Source organism: Gossypium hirsutum, chromosome D01 (assembly GCF_007990345.1).
Source record: "Gossypium hirsutum isolate 1008001.06 chromosome D01, Gossypium_hirsutum_v2.1, whole genome shotgun sequence".
NCBI lineage: Eukaryota > Viridiplantae > Streptophyta > Magnoliopsida > Malvales > Malvaceae > Gossypium > Gossypium hirsutum.
In genome coordinates this window covers 44,855,827-44,867,844 of record NC_053437.1, presented here as the reverse complement: position 1 = coordinate 44,867,844, position 12,018 = coordinate 44,855,827, and the positions used below count along the sequence as shown (strand labels likewise).

Here is a 12,018-nt window from a genome sequence, read left to right as displayed (position 1 = left end):
AGATTTGTAGCACCCTATACCTGGCTTGGTCCCCAAGCCCGAATATTAGGATGTCACACCACCTTCTTATATCGTACTCATAATAAATTGTCACATTATTAAGAAATCATCCTCTTTATCAATGATATTATAAATTTTTAGTCCAACATATATCAATCATCATTAGAACATGTCAAACATACTTTAAATAAAATTATAATAATAATTAAACATGCATTAGGACCACTTAGCAAAGTTTAAACACAAGTCACGTAGGTATCGATACTAGAATATGGGTATCGATATTTTCTTGGTACGGTATTGATATCATTTGGAAAATCGGTACCAAATCAACATTCTATTTCTCGTCTAAAATCAAAACATGAGAAAATATTCGGTACCTTTCAGAAAATATCGATAATTTTTCCCCGAGCATTGATACTCATTATAGGGTATCGATACTAAATTACGATTTTGACTTTCTACACATTTGAAAATCACAAAAGTGTCATTTTTACAATATGAATATTAATACCTCTGCTTCAGACCAGAAAAATATAACATACATAAGCATAAAAATCATTCTAACTTGTACTAATCCATCATGCTATCATATCATTATCAAATAAACATTAAAATAGCCGTAATAGTAGTCTCAAACATCAAAAATAAGTTCAAATGATAATCAGCATAATACAATTCAATTCTCAAAATCCTAAGAGCAATTAAGCTACGGAACTTTCAAAACATCATGACAAATATCATTAAAGGTCTACCACATTGCCTTATTCCCAAAACAAAAACAAATAAACAATAAACACCTACAAAAATAGAAATGGACTTGCTTAGATCACCCATTGGAACCACACCACTCACACTGGCACTTAACTACTCTGCAAAGGTTTTAAGAAAGGACTGGGTAAGCTTAACAAGCTCACACAATATCAAAGGTTAAACAAGTGCATACTACAACACGTTCACAACCATATTCTAGTCAAGTCAAAATATCATATTCACGTTTCATTAAATCATAAAACTAACATATACTCCTACATGCAATTACACTCAACTCGCTTATATATAATTCATTTAACAATAATTCATCAGGACTAAACAACGTATACATGTTTTAATAACCCACAAGTCTAGCTGATATATTCACATGCATTCACAAGTCAAATGGAAACGATCCAAACCACAATTACATACACAATTTATTATGAGAACATACTAACATTTTCATGAAACTTAAATCAACTCGTTCAGCATATTATTCACATGTTTAAACATCCATCTCACATTGTATTGCCAAAACAAATAAGATCACATTTAAATGATAATTATTATAGCAACCACATACTCATTTAGGCATACATCACATTACACATATATATACATTTTAAGATAATTTGGCACTTGAGGCTATGAAACATAAGAGTAGACTCTATCACCACACATCGGATACATGGATCTCCAACACACCAAATGACTCATAGAGTCAAATATATCCCAAAAGTGAAGCATAGAGCTAACACTTTCCAGCACACCAAACATGTCTTATTGAATGGAGCTTATCTCACATTCCCTTATCTCTCCAACATGTCCCAAAGTCTCAACGTTCAAATCACAAAACACATATAGGTGAGTACTCACAATCCTATAGCATGCCAACTATATCCAAAAATCTCATAAATTTTAGGGAATTTTGGATTTCAGCCAGAGTACTTTGTTCTTTCTAGGATTAGGGTTTATTTGTTGAGATTATCTCCATCCTATACTCTTTCAATATGTTCTTATTTAGTGAAGTCTCATTTGCTTGTAGTTTTTTTCTCTTCTTCGGAGGAATTTTTTCACGTAAATATTTGTGTGTTTGTTCTTCTCTACTTTTACTTTTATTTTCTCGTTGCATATACAGGTCGATCCCCAAAAAATCTAAATAAAAATATTATTTTAAGATAATAATTATTATTAAAAATACAATATTGAATAATTCAAATTAAAACTTGATAGGTTGAGGGTTAAATTTGGAGGTGGGAGAGGATGATGGTCTCTCTTTTTGGATCATAAGTAATACGCATTGAAGCATAATATGAAGAGGGTTTGGAAAATGAAGGCCAAGATCTGTTTACGACCACACTTATATTAGATTAAGTTTAATAATCTTGATGACAAGAACAAGGTCTTAATGGCATCGATGAGATTATGGTTTTTAAGGACATGTACGTATTAATAATATGCGTAATTATTCAACAAAAATTATTCCAAAGGGGACAAATTCAATATTATGTAAATCCAAAGAATGATATAGAATATAAAGGAAAGCTGTACACAAAAATTTCAAGTCACATATTGACTTGAAAATTTGGAGCAAATTTTATTTGTAACTTAAAAAAATTACAATCTTTTGATTTTTCTCTTCGGTTGAGCTTCAATTTGAGGGATGTCTAGACTTGATCTTGGAATAATGTGATTTGCTTCAAGGATTGTCGAGACATGATCTTGAAAGTAGATTTGGACTTCCTTTCTTCAATTGAATTGGATCAAAAGGCGGCTTTCTTCGGAAACGACTTTTGGCTTCCTCTCTATTGGTCAAATATCAAACATGCAAGTATACGTATCGCGAAAAATAGTATAAAAATTGATCCCACAAATAGCTATTACTAATAATGACGCTAGTCACCAAATATTACTCCAATACCTATAAAAAAATTCATAATAGAATTTCTCAACTAAGTCTAATAAAAAAATAGGCAAAGCAAATTAAAACAAAATAATCAATCAATAATAAAAACCTAAGATTACAATTTCATCCAGTGGATTAGCTAATTTTTCTATCTCCACCTAGTTTACCTTAATAGAGTTTATTATTAACCTAGGGTACTAAATTTCCCTTAATTATTTTCTAAATAATTAAAGAATTAATTTATTCTAACTATTAAGTTATATTTCTATGCCAATAATTTAGACCGAATTGATTAAGAACAAAGCCCAATTATGGTAGCCCAATGTAATTAGGTATACCTCTATCCTAAATACAAATCACAAATTTACCCATCTAATTTAAACAAAGAGTTACTCATTCTAGACCTAAAACGAAAAGTCATTTTCTAATTTCTATAAGTTTTGTCAGATTAATAGTTGGCTAGAGTATTATCAATAAAGAACAAGAATGAATAAATAATCAAATCTCTATCAAGAATAAAAGAGCTAGAAATAGAGAAATGTTTGATTAACTAAACATGGAATCCATTGCAATCCTAGAAAGAGAACTTAGGTCATGGAGGAATTGAAAAACATCTTGAAATAAAAACAATAACTAGTCATAGAAAAAGAACTCAACAATAAAATCAATGGAGAAACTCAGTTTTCTCGATAAAATCTATCAGTTCTTGATGCATGAAGGCTTTGGTGGCTTCCCCTCTTTATCTCCACTCCTCTCTCGAATTTAGGTATCTTTTTCCATTTTATATTCCCTAAAAACTACAACTCTTGAAAATTGATCAGGTACTCACACCACTCTAGATAACAAACTTTCCACAGGAGCGGAGAGTTGCCTGCTTGTGTTTGCTGGAGTAGAAAAAATATTTCGCTAGAGTGAAAATATACCTTAATTGCCTATGTGAAGCTATCATTTCTCCATGCTTTGTTGAACCTACATTGGGTAAGAAAACACTAGAAAATGAGTTTGTTTTAACACTAATAATATATAATTTATTAAAAACATAAATGAAATAAAATAAAACACCTCAAATGTACTAAAATTAACCTATAAATAAACCTAAAATCCTACAAGAATAAAATACAAATAACTCTAAGATATTAGAGTTATTATTCTCCTCAGTTGAACTGGATAGGAAGACAACTTTTCTTCAAAATGAATAAAACATTCATTAGAATTTCTTCAAGTTATTGAGTTTCTTCAAAGATTTCTGTAGAGAATTTTTAGACTTCTTAAGCTTGTGAATGTGTGTTGAATAGCTTGAATGTGAACCCTTTTATAGTGTCAGTCAATCAAGTAAAAGAGTTCTTGTAAATTTTAACTTCTTCATTTGAGTGTTCTATAAGAATTGAATTATTTTATTTATTATTTATCTCATATTAATTTAATTAATTGGAGATAAAATAATTCTTAAATAATATGATTTCTTTATAAAAGATATCTAAAATGATTTAATATTTTTATTTATCACTTTATTAATTAAATTTAATTTAATTGGAGATAAAAGCAATAATGATAGGTGATAAATTTTGATTAGTCCAAAATTTCTCCTTCTACAAAAGGAATAAATTCTTCAGGTTTTATTGTGGGCGGTTTGGTTAAAGGGATTACATGTTCATGAATAGAAGATCCAAATAGTTGAAAGTAATTTCAAATTCAAATTTTTTTGGATGCCTTTGTAACATCCCTAACCAGTATCCGTCACCGGAATAGGATTACGAGGCATTACCAGATAAAGCACAGTTTAACACAATCATGAAATTCATCTCATATTCAATTGTCATAAATAAACTTTTAAATTAAATAACAGTCATTCATTCAAATATAAAAGTCAATTTATCACATATGAAACACATAACTAATAAAATCATTCAAGTTTTATTACTTATAATACATATATGAACCATGCTTCATCAATTCAATCACATCAATATTATTGGTCTATTCCAAATATTCGAACTTAGTTGTTATACAACAAAACCAATTTACACATGTTTCATATTTACAGGATTTAAACCATATAGCTATCAAATATATGACATTCGATTTCCTAAATTACAACTAGGTATGTATCATTTCATATACCAAACGCATATACCACCACAATAAGTTGTATATGACCATTTTATATCTAAGCCACGACTAACCATATCAATTCATATCATTAACTAAATATCCAACATATCGTTTAGTAACTTCTGCACATGTGCCTATTATATACCAAACGAGCCATATTACACTACTTAAAATTTATACACATATACGGCATTAGTAACTTACAATGTGGTCAAGTATACTTTTAATACCATTTATGTATATATTCTCATGTGCATAAACACCATTTCAATTTGAACCAATTTCAATCACCAATAATAAAACATATCATGTCTAGACATTACTCATTCAATCATCCACAGAGCCATATAAAACCGAACCTATATGACCAAACATTCAAGCATAATATATGTGGATACTTGTCACTACAAGCCGAATCAAAATAGCCAAACCACAAATGATCATATCATAAGTATACCAAATTTACATGATCGATAACCAACCAAATAACATATGCTTAACCGGTTCATTATTCATATATTCGGTCCACAAGTTAAATCTCTTAAGACCAAACCAAACTATCATAAAACATATTCATAATTTGCCATCACCAATCGCACCTAAACAGCCAATCAAAAAATAACGACATAACCATCACTTAACCTATATTTCATATACCATAAGCACACTTTCAAATGGAGCTAATTTCATGGCCGATTGTAAATCATGCTTTTCATCACCCATTACCGAATCATATATCAAAACATCTCAAGCATATATACAATGAAACTTACCACCATAATAAGATCAAGTTATAAGCAAATACACGCAAGCATTAACATCTATCTCAAGCCATTTTCTCATGGCTATATATATATACAAAAATTCAAAATAAAATTACATTAATACTAGCCTATACATGCCATATGTTCAAAGTTTCAAACATTTAAAATACCAAAATAGAGATCGATAGTGTGACGGACTTCCTTGATGATCCCCAAGCTTGTAACTAGCTTTCCGAAATCTATAAGACAACGAACAAACACACACACGGTAAGCTTAAATAGCCTAGTAAGTCATAAGCAAATAAATTATCAAATGAACATTAGCATGATTATTTCAATATGGCCGAATATGAACAATCTCATGTACATAATGGTCACACCTTTAACATGTATAATTCATCTCATCATCTCAAGTACTATACTTACCCTATTTTTATGAACATTTAACTTCGCACGTACCTGAACCATTTAGCTCGATTTCATATTCGATCTTAACTCAACATTTCCCGTTCAATCGTTCAGAATCAATAAGGATACTTGGATAGCTCAAAAAGCTCATACAATGCCAACGTCCCAGATGAGGTGTTACATGTAATCAAATATCGATGTCACTATCCCAGATAGGGTCTTACACAAAATCATATACGATGCCAATGTCCCAAACATGGTCTTACATGTAAATCTCAAATCGATGCCAACGTCCCAGACGTGGTCTTACACGAAATCACATATCGGAATCCTATGTCATGACATATGTATCCTAACTATTCCTATGGTTCGTACGGGGCTTTCGGATGTCATAATTCGATCGATTCAAGCTCGTAACTAGTTCTCCAATGCTTAATTCAATTCGGCATATACACATATATTTATTATAATTCAATTTGGCACATATAATACATATACATTCAAATTTAACAATATTTATTTACTTATGAACTTACCTCGTACGGAGACGAACGAACCGAAACGACTATTCGACAACTTTTGATTTCCCCCGATCCAAATTTGATTTCCTCTTTTCTTGATCTAAATTAATAAAAATTTCACTAATTTAATCACACCTTTAATCGATTCAATTCAAAAATACATAATTAAGACTTTTTACACTTTGGACCTTATATTTTCACACTTTAACATTTTAGTCCTTATTTCACAAAACACAAAATATACATAATTTCTTTATACAAATGCTTGGTCGAATATTCCATTAGTTCATATAAGCCCATATATTTCGTTTATTTCACATTTTGACCCCTCAATTTACTACTTTCACAATATAATCCTTAATACACATTTTATTTATTATTATTTTATCAAAAAAATTCACTTAATTAAACATAATAATCTATCAACAAAGATTTATTTTTCATCATCAAACCACAAAAATCTCAAGCTATCAACAATGGCAAATCACAAAATCCACAACCAATTCAAAAATTCAAGCATGAGCTAGCTAGTATTCGAAGCAACGATCTCAAAAACGTAAAAAGTATAAAAAACCGAGCAAAACACATAACTAATTAAAGCTTCCAAAGGTGCCGAATATTCAAAGCTTTCAAAGCTTTCTTTTCTTCTCAAGTTTCGGCCAAGAAAGGTGAATGCATGGCCATTTTAAGTTTTGTTTTATTTTATTACATATTATTACATAATTTACTTTTTTACCCTTAATGAAATAATACAAAATTTTATAATGGTTGTCCACTACCGTCCATGCTATTATTAAATGGCAAAATTTCAATTTAAGGACTTTAAAATTAAGAAACCATAGCAATTAAGCACTTTAGAATATAGAAAGCCACTTTTACATTTTATGCGATTAAGTCCTTTTTATCAAATTAAGCATTCAAACGGTAAAATTAAATCAAAAATTTTCATACACATTTAATCACATGCTGTAAACACCAATAATTATTTAAAAAAATTATTTTACGAGTTCAGATTTGTGGTTCCAAAATCACTGTTCCGATTTAACTAAAACTGGGCTGTTATAGCCTTGACAGTAGAAAACACACTTTTGGCTATTTATTTCGTATCATCAAAAAGTACTAAATAGTTTGTCATTGCATCATCTAAGATGGAAGCAGATTTTGTGACATGTATTAAGGCTACTATTCAAACATCATTGTTGTGGAACTATTTTATGACTTGAGGTAGTCGACACCATTACCAAGTCGTTGACAATTAATTGTGATAATTCACCAAAATTATTTTCTCCAGAAACAACAAATATTTCAAAGGTGCAAAACATAGGAAATTAAAATATTGTGCCATTAAGGATGAATTTTAGAAACAAAGAGTGTTTGTAAAGCAAATTAGAGCTTGTCTCATGATTGTAGATCTATTAACTAAAGGCTTACGCCAAAGCATTTAAAAAACATGTACATAAAAATGGGTCTCACTTGTAATGATGAATATTATATTATGATGATATGACACTTTAAGCTCAATTACTTTGTTTTTTATATGAAATAGACATATTTCTTGTTTATTATGATTGCATGCAGATAATGCATTTGAAATTGTTTAAAACAAAAAAAAATATTTATAGATATAATTGTGACAATGATGTGATATGTATGTTACTTAAAAGACCTGTTATATTGAGATGTAATGTTGTAGTATATGGAAGAAAGAACATAACTTAATTTATATATAACCGCCATAACTCATATAAATAACCTTAAGTAATTTGTAAAGGGTTACGATTGAGCCTTGTAAAAGTTAGAGGGTTCTAGTTTAGCTACAAAAACTAAGAGAAATGTTTTATCTTTGTCTTGTGAAAAATATAGGGATTGTAAATGTGTTTTTAATAAATATAATATTTTTAAGCATAATAACTTATTTGACCTTTCAATTTTATAAAAAAAGAGTCATTTTAGTACTTTGTTTAATTTTTCGTCTCTTTTAGCCCTTGAACTTACATTGTTTTTTTCAAATCACTCTAAAATTGATGGAAAAGGTAACATTTGTTAACTTTGCTACTGTGGTGTACACGTGAATTGCCAAGTGTATGCTTTGTTAGCAATTAATTAATTTTTAAAATTTTAAAATATATATTTATAATTTGTACTTTTTAAATAATTTTAATTTTTTAAAATAATTTATATATTTTAAAATTTTTAAAATTTTTAGAAATTAATTACCTGTGTAGCATTTACGTGGCAATCTACATGTATATCACATCAAAAAAGTTAAGAAATGTTAAAATTTTTATTTATTTTGGGACGAAATGACAAACAACGTAAATTTAACTGTTAAAAAGGATGAAAAATAATTAATTTTTTTTTATAAAATTAAAAGAACAAATAAAACATTATTCCTTTTTCTATCCACATTGTTTTTCTACTTCAAATTCTTTTAGATGTTGAGTGAAATTTCAAATTTGGACTAGTAGAATACATCTAATCCAACCCAAACCAACGAAGTATTAAAACATAGCTAAAAGTGTAAATTTGACTATGGTAATTCATACTTATTTTTATAAGAAATAGAATAAATATGTGAAACATGAATGAATAGGCAGATACATTTGTTTCTACCATTATACATTCGAAATCATGAACACAAATTAAAATTCAATTATAAGTTCACAAATCAAATCTTCCCATCGAGGCTCAACCAACCAAACCCAACTGAACCCGATCAGACCCAACATCTGAATGAAGCACTCCTTTATATTCAACTGCATCACAAACAGTAATACAACTATAACTTATTCATCAAACAATTTGCTTCAAACCCTTAATTTACATATTTTGATTCTCAAAAATAATTAATTAATTAAATCTAAAGGAGATAGAGATGGAAAAAAAAAACAACAACAACAACTCCAAAATTTCAATCCATTAAGTTAAATTTTTGTTTTTGAAATCGGTTTCAAGGTGGGGAGGGTAAAATTGAAAAAAATAGTTTAGGGTAGATTTGTCCGAAGATATTTATAAAAGTATTCTTGATATATATTTATATTGAGGAATTCACTTACACTGGTGTTCGTATATTTTTGTACGATTAATATTTTAAATATGAATTCATATCTATCATGCATGTCAATTTTGATGTAAGTTAAAAAATTTTAACTATTTTTTATATAAAAAAACTTTTAATTGTTCAATAAATATTAGTATATACATATTTTAAATCAATATGATAAAGATATTAGATCGGTTTGAAAATTTACATGCATGATAAATACAAATTATATCAATAAATTCAACGATTAAATTGTTAAAATATTTGTAAAACTAAAGTTTTACTATTTAATTCTACACCCCTATATTTATATAGAAATTCTTTCTTTCTCACTCAACTCTCTTTTCCTCGTAATTTCTCCCACTGCCTTAGTTTTAAAAATGGCTGAAGCAAACCTATTTTCTATTTGCAAATAGTTTAAAATTTGGCTCCAGAACTGTGCTTACTCTTTACCACGAAACTAATTTGTTATGTGACTTATTTTTTAACTAAAAATATATAATCTTATTTCTCTAAAATTAAGTTTAAAATGAAATAAATTTCAGATTAGATCAGGATGGGGTTTTCTTTGAAAAAGAAAAAAAAGTTAGGGTAGTGCGGAAGGAGCAAAAATCCACCCGTCCGGTTCCCATCCCTAAAAAGAGATGAGCAATAAATTAAAGAATGTGAATGAAATGTAAAAAGGGTAGCTAGCATCATTACGCTTTATTTTCTGTGAGGTTTTCTGTCCCTCTCCATGCGTTCGAACAAGCTTCCATCATAAACGCCTTTAACTATTTCTTTCCTCAGTAATCCATTGTTGTCCTTGCAAAGATTGTATAATGTCATCCATTCCGTCCAACTACCAATCCTGCAATGTGTATATTGAGATTCGAAATTTATACCTCTTTTTGGCAACATATATACACTAACGCTATCAGAAGAAAGGAAATATTTAAAATGATTACCATCCTTTGTAATCCTGTGGTTCCCTGTTGGCCTTGAGCATTGCCATGAGTTCACCAGATGTTAAGGCATTGCCATGGGTACGGGCGAACTTTCTGAAGATTTCTTCAAACTTCAATGATACAAATCTACCATATCAACCCAAATTTTTATATGATTACATCATCCATTAATTAAGATACCTTAAATCTTCCATTCAAATGGGTTGATTTACCTTCCATCACTGTCATATACACCAGAGTCACTGCCATGTTTAGCCAGGTGGATGTTTTTAACCTCAATTGGAAAGAATGGAGAAGGATATTTCCCCTGCATATATTAGATTGCGGAACAACTTATTACTTAACATCCTTGTTTGTCTTCTCATTTCTTGAAAAAAATAAAAATAAAAAAGGAAGGTGGTCCTTTTAATGCAAACAAAACTAACGAAATATCATCCGTTTCACCAACGACAAAGACATGATGTATGTGTCTTTGTTTGTTTTCCTTCTAATAAATGCCTGTTTGAGACATACAAGGCACCTATTTCTTCAAGCAATAAACAAAGTTTAATATGCAAATCAAAACAAATAAAAATTTTGTTAATTAATAAGCTTCTTACTACATTTAATTAAGGGGGAAAAACAGAAAAGATGAGGAATAAAAGAATAAGTGGAAGAGGAGTTTACAGGGCGAGTTTGCTACTGAGAGCAAAGTGAATGAGGAAAGCACCGGTCATGGACAAGAGATAACCTGCCCCGATTGCTCGAAAACCTGTTTAACTTTAATTAATCGTTAATAAACAAAACAAAAACAACCCACATAAAACTAATAAACCCCATGAAAATTAAAAAAGAAGGAACCTTCAAAAGTCTCCCATGGATAAACGATGCCATCATGGTTTCTGTCAAAGAATGCAACATGCTTTTCCAGAACGCTTTGTTCAGAACCACTAGGCTTAGCTGCCCCTGCATCACCAACTCCTATATATGTGTGTGTATTCACATTTCCTTACCATTAAAAAAAACCTGCCAATTTCATGAAGAAAGAGCTGCATATATATATAAACATACCTTCTAGAAGAGCTTCTGGTGGCATAGAAAAAGCCATTTGGATCAAATCAACAATAGGTTAGGAGATGGGAGATATTTGGAAGATATGAAGAGAAAAAAGAAGTGATAACACAACTTTTCAAAAGAATAATATACGAAAGGAAGAAACCCCTTTCAACTGTAGAATAAATTGCTTTGCTTTATTGTTTGTTGATGCAGTGACGAAAAGCTTATTAGAATGAAAGCTCAAGTTAGGCCTAACGGATATTTATACTTGAATGCATGACCGATGATCAAGATTGGTTATTGGGTCAAAAGAAAATAAATAAATAAACAAAAGCAAAATGCCCTCAGCCTTTTTTAAAAGTTTCTTGAAAATTTCTTTAATATTTAGGTATATAAATAGATTAAAATTATTAAAGGCATCAAAATTTTAAATATAAATTAATTTATGTCACTATCGTATGGGGAAATTTTTTTAATCTAACAAATATATTTATGAAAAAAATTATATAAAAATAAATGAGGTTTT

General features: G+C 29.5%; 1 pseudogene; it reads right to left on the bottom strand.

The window, feature by feature from the left end:
• Positions 1-8,998: 8,998 nt before the first annotated feature.
• LOC121213658 (probable peroxygenase 4) lies at positions 8,999-11,559 on the bottom strand (annotated as a pseudogene).
• Positions 11,560-12,018: the final 459 nt, after the last annotated feature.